The sequence below is a fragment of the Perna viridis genome, chromosome 8, assembly GCF_037379345.1.
Source record: "Perna viridis isolate PV_CMFRI_1.1 ecotype Kerala chromosome 8, ASM3737934v1, whole genome shotgun sequence".
Taxonomy (NCBI): domain Eukaryota; kingdom Metazoa; phylum Mollusca; class Bivalvia; order Mytilida; family Mytilidae; genus Perna; species Perna viridis.
The window spans coordinates 12,263,339-12,278,851 of NC_142452.1; the positions used below are offsets into that span (position 1 = coordinate 12,263,339).

General features: G+C 32.7%; 1 pseudogene; it reads left to right on the forward strand.

The window, feature by feature from the left end:
* The first annotated feature begins 5,439 nt into the window (after nucleotides 1–5,439).
* On the forward strand, nucleotides 5,440–6,056 carry LOC148609361 (uncharacterized; annotated as a pseudogene).
* Nucleotides 6,057–15,513: the final 9,457 nt, after the last annotated feature.

Sequence of the window (15,513 nt, forward strand, 5' to 3'; positions counted from 1 at the left end):
ATTTGTAAGAAAACCATACATTCACATACATCAAACAAATGGCAAATTATAACTGGTAATGTGGTCTCTAAGTGTTTCTGAATTAGAAATGAAAGTGAATTTAGTGGTTTTTTTTCTAAAGAGTAATCAAAAGAATGTAATCCAGGGACAAAGACTAGACATGGAAAACAGACACACACAACAAAGAACATAGAGTAACTAAAATCATACATACAAAGTAACAAAAGTAAATGAGCAACTCGGACTCCACTAAAACCTGGGAGCATCCACCAGGTGCACCGGTAGGGTAAGCGATGTGTTTAACTGGCAAATCTCTTCAATTTCTAAGAGTTGAGTGTGGGCAAATTAAGATGTTATTCATATTTTTGTTGTTTATTCAGTGCTGTAGATTCAGCGAGTCTAGTGATCCACAGAAACATACTTTTTTACTTTCCGAAGATCAAAATGAAGTATAAAAATATTTAATACGGTGCAGTTGTACGTTGATTTATCGAAACGTTGTTTGCATTGATTGCAATGCTAACACTTTATCCCCTCTTCATAACCTTTCTATGTCCCTCTATTTTCTATCATGTGTTTGATATAATTATATTTAAAGTCTTTCTAACGCACATTCCAACTTATGGATTATTTAAAGGTAATGAAGGGAACCATGATTCAGGCGGAAATCAAAAGATAAAAACTAGAGGGAAAATAGACACATACATATGACATGAACTGACCAAAATACCACGTATAAAGAAACTGAAGTAAATGAGCGAACCGAGAGCATGGACCAGAGTTTCTCATAGAATGTAGAATTCCCTAGTGTATTGTATGTACATGTGTATTGCTGATGTATGTAAATTATTTTATTACGTAATTGTTATATGATGCAATAATGTGTGCCCATTTTATTTCTTAATTTTAGCAATAACATAAGGTTGATCTTATCTAGTTATATAACATGGCTTTTATGAAATTGGTGAAACTTGTACAAAAAAAAGTATTGATTTCTTTCAATATTTAATATATTGAGAATGATCTGATATTTCGTAGTATAATCTCATAAATTCAAATATTTGTAGAATTCCAGAAAAGACAACTCTATCATTTTGTACAGTACAACGTAATTTAAGACGCCTTTGGAATTAGAATATACGAGTTATATCTTAAATTAATACCTTTTTTTTAAATTCTAGTTATAGAACAAAGCGTACCATCTAAAATAGAACAAGCATAAATAGTTTAATCAATTATTGAATAAAATACATACATCTTAAAATAAATGGTAGTTAGACATACAATTTGTTAAAACTATAATATACAATTTTAGCGTATACTCTGAAGTTACCATAATTATGTTATTGAATATATAATGCAACTGAATGATTTTGGGAGTATGAAAACAAACGGTTTGTGTATAGGAATTATAATCAAATACGGTGGGCTGGGTTTTATTTTACGACAAAATAATAAAGTATGATCCACATTTTGTGCTTAAATTAATTTTGAAAAAGTGTATTTGTTCATTAAATAAATTTTCACTTCTTCTTTAACAAGAATTTTCAGACATTAATGAAAGTTTTATTTTTAGGAAATATTGGACGTGACTTCCGAGTTATAAGTACAATAGTAAACTTGCAATTTTTCATAATGAGAGTTTGAGTTCTCTGGTTGTAAACCCAACAGTTTGAGAATCCTTGAAAATCGATTAAGCGATTAACATAAACGTTGAACTTGATCAAAAGTATATGTCTATGTATTAAGACAGCTATATTTCTTTTTTGACATATAACAAAATAACTCAGACATCTGAACTTTACGACAAAGACTTTACATGCATTGATTCTATTCCTATCCAGAAAGTTGCTGGGAATGGGTGGTTCTACTTCTATATGATCAAGGGTCAATATAAATATTCATATTATTCAAGTAACAAAGTATTCGGCATCTCGAATTGTTGCATGATGTTGTCAAGATGAACTTTCTTTCTAATTATTACAGCAAATGTAATACGATTTATACTAAATGTATGGCTAGACTATAATTCAGAATGAAATTAAAATGCAATTTCCGTTTTTGCCAATTATGAACGTTCACGCATGTTTCCTTACATTGACCACTTAATTGAAGAGATTGGCCAGTTAAACACATCGTTAAGAGGCAATGGTTATCCGCATTTATATACATATAAATGTCTATATGAGTTTATAACTATAACGAATACGTATTTTATATAGTACTAATGGGAAATAATCAAGAAAACGCGTGGTTAATAACCAAATGAACAAAATAATTTCCTTGTTTAGCATTACATGATATCTGTCAAAAACGTCGTTGTCTCTTAACTTTTCTTCAAACACCTTCTCTGAAATTACTCGACATGATTTAATGAAACATGACGTGAATGCTTATGAGACAGTCTGCACAAAATATTTGTTTGGAATTTTGTTCCTTAAAAACCATAACCGCCATGTTTATTGATAACAAAGAACAAAAATTGCAGCCAAAAAAGCTATGATAGATAGGAAAAAAGTCATGAATACAAAATACCCATCATTTCAAATGCAAATTTCGATATGCACATTGCAAACAGACAAGAACATATACAATTAGAGAACACAATTCATAAGATACAGCATAAAAACTAAAACTAACAATCACTATATAAACACACACACACACACACACACACACACACACACACACACACACACAAAGAAAGGAACATATGTTTATTAATTTACAAGATACAACTAACACAAGCGCGCGGGTTATATCTAATTCATTAATCAACTCTTCCGACATGGAAAATGTATTGACAAATGCCGATCATCGACATGAGATCCCTTCATATGAAAGAAATGAAAGAGGTTACGAAAAAGATAGTTACGTAGTTGATCTGTTGTGACCACAGCATATTTCGATAGAACCAAACTAAACTTTTTGTACTCATTTCATTACTTTCACAGCATAACTTACAACTTGTACGTGTATTCATTATCTTAATCTGAAAAAATTAAGTTGTCTGGAAGTTGACGCGTCATATATTTTTGTTTTCATTTGCACAAATCTGAAGTAAACATGAAGCAAAACTTTATAAAAATCTGCACAAAGAAAAGTAAATAGCAGGATCTTCATCTTGTTTCATTTTGGGAAATCAAACCATCTTACAAAGATATTGTCCACAGTGATTTACTGCAAAACCTAAAATCCCGCAACTTTTCGGAAATTAGTTCTTTCCAAAATTTTGACTACTTAACTCTTTATACTACGTGACGACGCGATAAATTAATATCTCTTTTGAAAGGACATATTCGTTAATTTTCTGCTGTTTCAAAACAAAAATGTTGTTTTCGGTTACAAATCGACATATTGTTCAAAAACATTGCAGAAGGGCACGTGTTCTTCACAGAAAAAAAGTTTGCGATATGCTTGTTTTCCTCATATTTGTCATATTTGGGAGAGTTATTTTTCAACAAGTTGGCATACAAATGAGCACTAACTGTGCTCCTCTCCTAGCCGATTTATTTTCATGTTCATAAAAGACTGAATTTCGTCAGAATCTTATACAGAAAAAAAGATACTAAATCATTTTACTTTACATACAGATATATTAATGATGTACATCAACCCTTCTTCTGGTAAATCTACCAGAGCTCGAGATAAAGGAGACTAAAGATACAGACTGTTCTTCATCTTTTTTGGACCTACTATTGAATTTGATAAAAGCAATCATCTCAGTACTAAGATTCAAATAAAAGAGATGACTTTAATTTTAAAATCATAAATTGTCCTTACTTGTGCAGCAATATCCCTTCATCTCCTGCATATGGTGTTTTTATTTCACAATTGATACGCTTCGCTGTAGCATGTACTAACTACTCTGATTTTCTCATAAATTTCTGCGTAACAGACACCTGAATCAGGGTATGAGGAAATGCGTCTTTACAGGTACATGTATCATGTCAAATTCTTTTTTATATATTGATTTGGTTAAAAAATTACTCAGTTTCTTCTAATTTATCGATTATAAAAATAGCATGCACATTCTTTTTAATCACCACTGGTATATTCACGCCGCAATGGAAGAGGGCGTTTTCGCGCGATGCAAAACGTAGATTAAACCCAGCATTTCGTTTGAAATTATGGATCGGATTAGTGATCGGCAGTTGTGTTGTTACAAACAAAAGTCTTTACATCAGTGGTACCGATTTCACAAGATAGTAACTATTTTCTTACATTCTAATGAAGATTTGATACAAGAGTAATCAAGGGAACCAAGGTTTTCGCGGTAATCAAAAGAATGTAATCCAGGAACAAAGACCAGGCATGGAAAACAGACAACAAAGAACATAAAGTAACTAAAATCATACATACAAAGTGACAAAAGGAAATGAGCAACTCGGACTCCACTAAAAACTAGGAACATGGACTAGGTGCACTGGTAGGGTACGCGTCCTCTGCTTTTCTAGAAACACCCCCCGAGTTGCTCATAGCTATATTACAAAAATATGATAGTACCTGCAGATTCAAAATGGTGTTGCTCACCCAGTTTTTTTTAAAGGAAATAGAGTCTATAAAGCACATTCTTTCAAATAAATTCCGATGGATTTATCAACCGCCCTTATTAGGTTATTCGTAAGGGATACAATTTTCAAATTAATGTCTATTCATTGAATCTTGCTTTCACAAATACAGATATTCAGCCCTTAATTCCAACCTTACGTAAAACCTATGTCATTTTTAGTATTGCACTACATCTAATCTTATCTGTGTAGTACTTGACGTTACTACTCCAAAATCCTTTCTACTGAAATTGAAATGACCGATTTTTCTCTAATGCTGGTTATGTTGATGGTATTGTCATTCTTTAATAAGTCTTAAACAAGCTTTCAGTAACTGCGAGCATTCTTTAAAGAGTAATCAAGGGAACCAAGGTTATAGCGGCAATCAAAAGAATGTAATCCAGGGACAAAGACCAGACATGGAAAACAGACATACACAACAAAGAACATAAAGTAACTAAAATCATACGTACGAAGTAATCATACATTTAAATTGATAATCTCATGATGTCTATATGTTGTATATGTTCAGGTATTCCATGATGGGATGTAGATGAATTACTGAGTGAATTTTATGGCATGTTTGGTTGTTGTTTCAGTTCATTTCATTTCTGACCTTACATTAAGGTATCCGACCCATAATAAAAACTTCCGGTCAATTTACCGAAGTTTACCCAGGTGTCTTATTTCTTTTAACCTCGGTAATTCTCGTAAACGAAAGTACACTTAATTTTTATTCATTTTTTAAGAATGAAATAAAATACTTTGTATATTTGTATATTTTCAATAAAAATATAGTATAATCCCTTTTTCTTTAAAAGATATTTCATGTTATTTTACGAATCGGAAATAAAAATTGCAGTTTATTGCATAACAACAACACAACAACATGGCTGACTCGGTCGTCTGCGGGGATAGACGTGGGCGATTTTCTAAGCCCTCCAGCACTGACAGTGAACCAGATAGTCGAATTTTCACTAAGAACATCGAAATTGACCATAATTATGGTATAGGTCATATTTGCATGTCGGGGGTAACGGGTTGTGAGGCGTGTTGTACCGGAATTGACAAACTTCTGCGAAAATCCAAGATAAACACTAGTACATCTTGGCATTCGGGCAGAAGATTGATTGAATGGGGGCACACTTCTAGACAACCTGCAATCTTGTAGACAGTGTTTGCTTGGCCCGCTTAATCTTAGCCACAACAGTGAAGGCAGAAATGAAATGTGGGCTCGGTGGCTACCTGTATGTGCAATGTATGGCTTGTAACGAGTTAAACCGAGTTGCATATGGTACAACGCACAAAGACAACAAAAGCTCCAAGGGGATGCCAAGTTTCAGTATAAACACAAAGTTTCGGGCAGGTAAGAAACAATGTGTCTTGCTTATCAGTTTGATCAGTACAAATGATAAAGACCTTATGAAACTAAAAGTAAACCCCACCACAGTCACGCGCCGTTTACACTCAGGTGATGTTGGTCATCAGTGTGTCTTCGTGTCGTAATTTGACTTCAATTTACTTTTGAAGAAGTGTCAGCATTCTGATACCATTGATTATATACATTGTGTTGTTTTGTCTTTTTAGAGCTTATTTAAAGTTGTGTTTACACATCCTGAAGACCTTTCGGTGATATCTGTAAGTGTTAACTGTTTGTTTTATAAAAGTTATATGATAGTGCATTTGTTGCATTTTACCATATCTAATCCTTTTTCTTGTATTGCATTGATATCTTTAACATATACATGTAAATATATACTATATAGTTTTAAAAATTTTGAATGCTGTTACTGATTCATTGTAGCCAAAAATAATTAAAAACTATATATAGCTATGCACTTTCTTTCAACAAATAACTTTTGATCCTACCGTAAACTAATTCATTCTATTACAAAGTGGTATTCATCGTCAATAGCATTTTGCCCAATGGACACTCTCCGTTCTCGTAATATAGTTTGCTGTTTACTACCTTCAAGTGGGAGCTTTCGGTTTACTGTCCTGAATCCCAACATAATGTCCTTGTGATTAAGTAAAAATACTGTTCGATATGTGCAAAGAGTAATAAAAGGTACTAAGGTTCTAGCGGAAATCAAAAGAAAGCAATCCAGTTACAAAGACCAAATGTGGAAAAGAGACATATACAACAAAGAACATTAAGTAACTTAAATAATAAACAAAAAAGTAACAAAAGCAAATGAGCAACTCGGACCCCACTAAAAACTGGGAACATGGCCCAGGTACAGGTAAACGTACTCTTCTTTTCTAGAAAGAGTTGCTCAAAAAAAGTCCAATCCGGGGTAGACGAAAGAGGAACGGAAAACTATGACAAGATGAACAAATCAGTCTTCATTGTGCAGATGGATACACCGTAACGATCCACGAGTTCATGATGGCGACCATAAAACTTCTGTAGTAATGACTTCAATCTTGTAGCAACATAACCGTGTTCCAGAAGCCTAACTGTAAGAAGTCTAGCGCGATACTAGAAGTCTGCGTAGTTACGGCAATCTACGGCATAATGTATGAGTTGTGATATAAAAACACCATACGCAGGTGCTAAAGTGATGTTGCCACAGATGAAGGGAAAGTTGACAATTCTGAATGAAAAGTAATCACGTTTGTCGTCAAGATTGGTCAATATTTTTCCTTTACTATCGATCTCTTAGTGTGGGTCAAGATATGAGGCTGACTTCACAGTGTCTGAAGTATCCTTTTTGTCAAGTTCTTTGGGATAGATGCGATACAAAGTCTTGGATAAAAGGTAATCAAAAGATTTTGAGGGAGTAATGATTCATGACTATGTATAAATTTATCTTCCGGTCTTTGTTTGAATATATATATTAAATTAGATGTTTTAGTTTAGTATGTCAATTGTGAAGATATTCATAAAGACCTATACCAAGGTGGTAACATAGTTATTAGTTTTCCTATTTCATCCTTGTTTTTGCCAGTTTATATACTGAGTTATATTTTTATGATATTATGAGTTTGGTAATTTTGTTATACAATTTATTTGCAAACTATCAATAGACGTCTCAAGCATTAAGAAACATCAGTATAAAAAGGTATTGTCGTCGTTACGCGTTATATTCCTTTGTGATTAGTTCCATTTCTTATGTCGTTTTCCCAAGTTTGAATAAAATTTTCTTTCATAGTTTTTTTTACTAACCACTGTATTTTTGTGGACGTCGTCAAAGGCAAAGGTTTTACACATTATTCTGATATAAATCGATCGTGATATGATTCAAATATGTTTCACTTTACATATGATTTTCTTTACATGATAATAATATTTACTCACATACGTATGTTGATCATATGTTTGGAGGCAATATTTAGATATGATCATGATCTTATTATGCATTGGTAGCCCACTTATATCACATGAATGGAACAACATATGCATATCATTTATGGTATTTATGGCTGTGAATAATTTGATAAGATTTTAAATGTCTAGTAGTTTGTCTAGAAAATACTTCGCGGTAAAGCATAGTTGTACAGGCGGTAAATCTAGGAGCCGGCATCAAATTGTCCACTGAGCAAACTATGGTTTTAATTTTGCATTTCGTTTAATATTTCTAATGATTTCAACATTAAGTTCTAAGCTCACATTAGCGACATTAGTGTAAGAAAAACGATATATTTCAACCTCTGCAACCATACGTTTTTGTTATACAATGGTGATATTGATATGTCATAGAATCATTTGCCTCAGGAATGTTTTCTAAACGTCTCTGACTAAATGAATATACATTTAGTGACTTAGTATTACATACAATATGCGTCAAGTAGTTTGAATGTATATTGGCTATATATTGCATACATTTTTATGATATTCTTTTTATATTGAAATAAATATTGTATCAAACAATTTTAACAAATTCTAAATAATTATATACATTTGTAGCCTAAAAAAATGTTTCCTTTGACAAAAATTATACTATAGTTCTTGTTTTGTAGCTGTATAAAATATATCCAGAGGCACTGCCAGTAATGTTTGATTTCAGAACCAACGAAACGTGTATGTACAATCAGCATTTCAAAACACTGTCATTGACTTTTCTGAAGAATCTCTATTTCATTAAATCCTGTAAGTCTTCTCAATTTAATCAAATTTAGTTATTTGTACGTGTGTATTATTAATGATTGTCTTGATACTAAACAAATCCTCATCTTTTTAACAGAAAAGCGATTCATACATGTATTTGTCTATCTACAAATATAAGATATTAAAATATTATAATATATAAAGTTGACATTTATTTATAATACTTTACAAAAATAATAAAAAGTGTTGTTTTTTTTAACATACATGTAGTTTTACATCAATATATACCTTTGTTGATTGAGTGCATGATGTTACTCTACATCTATAACCATATACAGTAAATCTAACTGTGTAATTCAAAATCAATGTCTATTTAATATTATAAGGAAAACATCATCTGACATCACTATGGCTATAAAACATTTTTTTTTGGAACATTGCATGTGCAATGTATTCTAACTTGCATGCACTTATGTGTACAATATCATTATAAAATGAGCTCAGAAAAGGAGATTTTAATTACAACTTCATTTCAATTTCCTAAACTATTTCTCCACTTATAATGCTGAAGCTCAAATGTTGAAAATCTAATTCTATCGTTCCAATGGAGAAATAGTACTAAGGGAGAATCTTGAGTAATACGAATACATGCACATATATAAATCTATACATCGGAAATTATAACTTTAAGTAAAATTTAAGTATTAAAAAAGATTTTATGTGGTAAAAATCTTAAAAAATAGTGATATTTACATGTACAATGTTTAATTATAAAGGTGATTAGAATTATATTTTTGTGTACGTGTACAAACTTTACTTTATTTTCACGAAGTCATAAACAAAACAAAAGGTTAAATTCAAAATCATATTATATCTGTAAGAGTTGGCAGTACATGCAGTCTGACATATACATATATAGCAAAGCTAACAAGCGTTGGAGCGAGCTCCTCGGGAATGTACTTACATGTACACAGTAATTTTATGTGCATATAACCTCTATATGTATTATATAGAGTCCCCGAACTTCATGTCAGAGTAATTGGCGGCTTATTGGAATACCCCAACTTAACAGATTCCTCAATGCCATGTGATTTTGCAACAAAACGACGAAAAGTTCATAAAAGACATGTAAAAGGAAGGTCCTATTTAACCATGGTACCAAAGTCATTTTCTCCAGCAAAATGTGAAGAAATATGGATCATATTCAACTTGTGGTCTTAATAGAATTCAATTTGAAGAATCTATACCTACCTCCGTGACTGCTTTATGAGCATTTTTCCATCGGAAAAATATTTAACAATTTAAAAATCTATTTCAGAACCGCTTTTGAAAACAACAAGAAAAACCCCAAACCTCATATGATCTATATATTTATATACTTGATTTTATGTACTTTATGTTCTTTGTTTTGTGTGTCTGTTTTCCATGTCTGGTCTTTGTCCCTGGATTATATTCTTTTGATTACCGCTATAACCTTGGTTCCCTTGATTACTCTCTTATATACAAACGTTTCAGAATGTGACGACTCTATTCGCTACACTACTCCATCGGATCAAATTCCGATGGAGTAGTGTAGCGAATAGAGTCGTCACATTATGAGGCGTTTGTATGATATTGATTTGTTGTGACATGCATCATCAATTTGATCCTCTATCCTACATAATAACATCTAAATGAACTGTCTCGTACTACCATACATCGTGTACTAAGTTACAGCCTTAGATTAATCCTACGAGGAGGAAAGACCCGGCCAGCGAAAGCTATATTTTATATAGCCTAGCTGGCCGATTGGTCTAGGGCGCTGGACTTTGTGCAGGCGGTGTTGCCATAGATGTCACAGCGGTACGAGTTCGAGTCCCGCGGAGGGAACGACCAAAAATTTGCATCGCAAATTTGACAGTTCTAACATCGTTGGGAAATTTTCAGACCTTTATATATATAGACTACTACTACAAAGTCAGAGGTTGGAATTCCGTTCCTCCATACCTCAGCTCAAGTCAGAAAATAGCTTGCCAGACAATCTCTAGCACTGCGGGGGTAATAAATAGACCATCCGTTTATGCCTAAATTTTTTCCCGGTCACATACCGACCCTTCATCAGACCCCCTACGCAAATGTTTTTATTTGTGATATTGAAAAAAAAAATAATCAAAAAGTCTGTGGATTGTCTTTCAGAAAAAAAAAAGAAGAAAAGAAAGCCAAAGATGTGTTTTCTGTCCTAGTTGGGAAAAATGAGTTAGAAATACCGGTAGTTTATGACTAGAATCGATTGTAAACACACATGACGTGAGTGTGCTCTTGGTCGTGGATAATCCCTTTTGGGATTCGGCACTTGAGATATTTTTGTTTTGATCACCGCCATCAAACCAAAAAAATATTTAAAGCGCCGAATCCCACAAGAGATTTGGGCGTAAACTAAAATTTGTACTTTGCATATTTGGTTTTCATTGTATTCTGAGTTTGGTGTCACTATGATGACTTATTTCATTTAAAAAGTTTTAATAAAAAATAAATCCGAACCTACCGACCCTACAAAATTTCAGAATGGTGATCGGAAACATAACTTTTTTTCGGCCTTTGAGATTTCTATTCAATTGCATTTGAAAGTGTTGATTTTATCTCGAAAAGTATTTTGCTTGGTCAGAGATTCAGCAAATGCTGTATGCTCTACAATATAATCGTGCCAGTTACAAAATGGATCACTAGGTCATGGATCGACATTAAATCATCTGGTAATGCAGTCAACGAATTGAATGTATGAACGTGGTCAAATGACTACTATAGTTTCCCCGAAAACACTATGACCCACATTCACGGGTATAACTATGCCCAAGTACTGTGTAAACGCTTCGATGCTTTGCACCGTCCGTGAGAGACCTCAAATGATACCCAAGGGCGTTGAGAAACCCCTCAATCCCTCATGAATTGCAAATACCACATATGAGTGCAAAACAGTTCTAACAGTATTGAGTATATATGTTAGCACGAAACAAACAAAAAACAAAAAAAGTAATAATAAAATAAAAAATAAAATAAAAAAAATAAAAAATAACGAAGTATAGAAATAGTCAGCTGAGAGTCAGCGTGCAAAAGATTGGCTAAAAGATTGTCGGTAGAAGTATTATACATGAATATATTATGTTTCCTTCTATGAAGCATTATTTGTCATTTGGTAAACTTCTTGTTCTTTTAAGTAAATGCTTTAGTAGTCTCATTCTGATTAAATGTCGCTTTGTTTCGACCAAAGGTTCGTTTGTCGATTTTTTCCCCACTTTTCTCTTCCCCCTTTTTACAGGTATTTTCTTTTTGATGTGATGATGTTGATATGTACGTTTCTTATGTGTCGCATGCAAAAAATCATTAATAAAACTTTTACCTAAATACGTTCCCAGGTAGTCACCATCTGATGGGCTGTAAACCATCATCACAATTTATTCTTCAGCGCTCCTCTTTTACATCAAAGTCATACAAATTCAAAGTATTTTCAAATGTTTGGCCCAGAACTATAAATTTATATTATGCATTACTATAACAGGATTTGCAGCGAACAAATATTTAAAAAGGTGAATTTATTGTATAGCTTAAGTTTCAGTATAAATCTTTGCCTGAATATAGCTGAAATATTGCTGCTCGGGCGTTAAACCCCAACAATTAACAGTATAAATCTAATTATATGTTTCACGTATTTTATATCTTCAATGAGTTGCAATTATATCAAAACTAAAACGTTAAATGATCAAATATTTATGATTGCAAAATTCTATCTTTTTGTCCTATCCTTCCAAATTAAAATCATACGTTATTTTATTTTCAGCATCAATCATGTAATATTATAAACACAATATGCATAAAATATACTACATCCACGCACATTAATAATAAGTAGTGTTTTCATTCTTGAATAATTGCAAAAGATGACACGATATATTATCGTGCTTCTCCATTGTGACTGTTCAATAGGACCACAGTATGAATGAGGTAATAGACAGGCTAAGTTGTCGGTGAAATATAATTTAAGCAAAAATAAAGTTTCATCTTACTTTAGATTGTGCATTAAGCCAAACAGGAATTCGTTGTATATATATTCTCTTAGAACTGTCAGCATGACAGTCAAACTCGATGTTTTCGTTAGCGTGCTTATCCATCATGGTTTGGTCTCATTAGCCTTGCACCAGGACCACTCTGCAATTAGCATTTTAAATTTAGATTTCTCAAACCTAAAAATTCTCGAAAAAGAAATCAGGACCACAGAAGAAATTTCATTGACATCCTGTGTAGTACGCTGTATGGAAACAACCGTTTGTCTGTCATTGGCATACCACAAAACAACACAGAAATGTGTACTATATGACAAGGATTTCATAGATGTTAATTCTACACAGAAGGCTGCTGAGAGTGGTTGGAACTACTTGTATATTCATTGTTGTTTTAGGTTGTCTTTGTTGTTTGGTAAAGTGGTTCTGACCTTACCTTCTATTGTTTGTAGCGCTGCTTTGTCATGACATATCATCATCGTTGCTTTAACAAATCCAAAAATGAGACAAAAATAGAAAATGACGTAAAGGGGCACAATATTTATAATATTTATAATATTTATCAAATAATAAATGTTTTCGTGGAAAGGATGATTTTGCGAACCGCCGATTAAGTATATATGACAAGTTTGCTCTACTGTAACAGTAAAGCGGATATCCCCCGCTTTCAAAATAATAAATCTAAATTCCAAACAATCAAAAGAGAAACGGGTACACGAAAAAACCGGTATGCCGAAAGATCTTCAATGCATAACTCTTTGGTTTAAACGATAAGAAGTTCCATTACCAAGGATCTGACCTGATATCAATTCAATCACCGGTCACTCTGGCAAGCACAGAAGACCATCACAAATCTCTGTGGTATCACAGAAGCGTAAACACATTATACATGCCGCCGCACAATTTTGGTATGCATATCACGTGATCATCGTGTTATATCCCGCTTACACATCCATCCATCAGCTGTGACGCTTCATTATACTGTGAGACAACAGAAATAACAATGAACACATATGTTTGTATAGAGCATACTCAAGATAAATACTTAAAAAGAACAAAATATGTTTTCTTCATTGCTATTACTTTAAGCATAATGAAGAATAAATATGAAAAAAAAAAAACAAAAAAAAAAAAAAACAGTTAGTTAACGGTAATTTAGAAAACACTGAAACAAATTAGAAGTCCTTCGGTGTTTTCCTTTCAACATGTACTGCATCAGGCATCAATACCCATCAGCTTTTGTAAATATTGCTTGCAGAGCACCAATTTCTTTGTCAAATAAGATCAGGACTTGTAATATCAACAAAACCACGACAGCAAAGAAAACAAAATTGATAGGTTCATGATAATACAAGAGTGAGTGGGGATGGTGGTGGGGTTTCAAAGATGATGAATATGGTTGAGTAGATATATGTTAGTCACGTGACCTGCGTGTATGAACATTGGCATTCCCCATGCGGTGTACTCATAAAGAATACCCATAAATTTTATCCGAAATAAATATGTATAGGAAAACATGTTTTTCCCTTTTATCAGGACTGTTTATCATAATGCAATAAAGACGCTGAATAAAAACACTCATTCCAAAAATAAAACAATATAGAAAACGGCGTACATGACTACAGCGCCAACAAATAACAATTCAAGTTTGAGTGGATATGATATAACAAGATGATTAGTCAAACTGCCGATTAAGTATACATGGCAATTTTGTGTTCTACTATAACAGTAGAAGATATCCTTCCTGTTTCCAAATATCAAATCTCAATACCACACAATCAAAAGAGAAACAGATACACACAAAAAAATCGGATATTCATTACAAAACTCTTTAGTTTAAACGCTAAAAAGTTCAATTACTAAGGATTCCAATTGATTTCAATTCAATCAGTTGCCAAGGAAAGAAGGCATCACAAAACTCTATGGTATCACAGAAGCTTATATAAACGCATAATATAAGCCGGCGCACAATTTTGGTATACATGTCCCGCGATCATCATGTCATAACTCGCTCATACATCCATCCATCAGTTGTATCGTTTCATTATACTAGGAGACAATAGAAATAACATTGAAAACATTTGTATGTATAGAACATAATCAAGATAAATACTTAAAAAGAAAACAAATATGTTTCTTCATCGCTAATACTCAACGCATAAGGAAGAATAAAAACGGAAACGAAAAAACAAAACAAAACACCAAAAAAAATTAGAAAAACGACAAAAAAAGAAAAACAAAAAAAAACAAAAAAAAAACGGTTAGATATATATAAAGTTCTATTGCACTAACTAGTATTAATTCTGGTGAACGTTAAATTTAGAAAACACTGAAAAATTATAATAGTCTATCGGTGTTTTCTTTCCGGTTCTATATTATTAATACTACTCAATGAAAAACGAAGTTCAACAAAAACCAAAAAACTAATTTTTTGCGTAGATAGGATATAACAAGATTATTTTGCAAGTTCGTGCTGTTCTCTACTGTAACAGTAGAAACGGATATTTATCCGCTTTCAAAATAATAAATCTCAATACCACACAATCATAAGAGAAATAAAGCATAACAACTGATCAATCATAACTAAAATCATCGCACGAAAACCAAATAAATATGGATGACGACGACCCGAACGCCGCCGACGATGATGCCGCTGTCAGCACCATACCAATATACGACATTTTCAGTCAACAAATGACCTCCTTCAGTGCCTTAAATAAACTTTTTGTAGAATTAGATTAAATATTTTTTTCGTTTTGACCACCACCGCAAGAACAAAAAAAAAATATCTCAAGCGCCGAATCCCAAAAGGGGTTAGGCTGTGGACTGTTAGTTTGGTTCATTGTATTCTAAGTTTGGTGTCAATATGACTTACTCT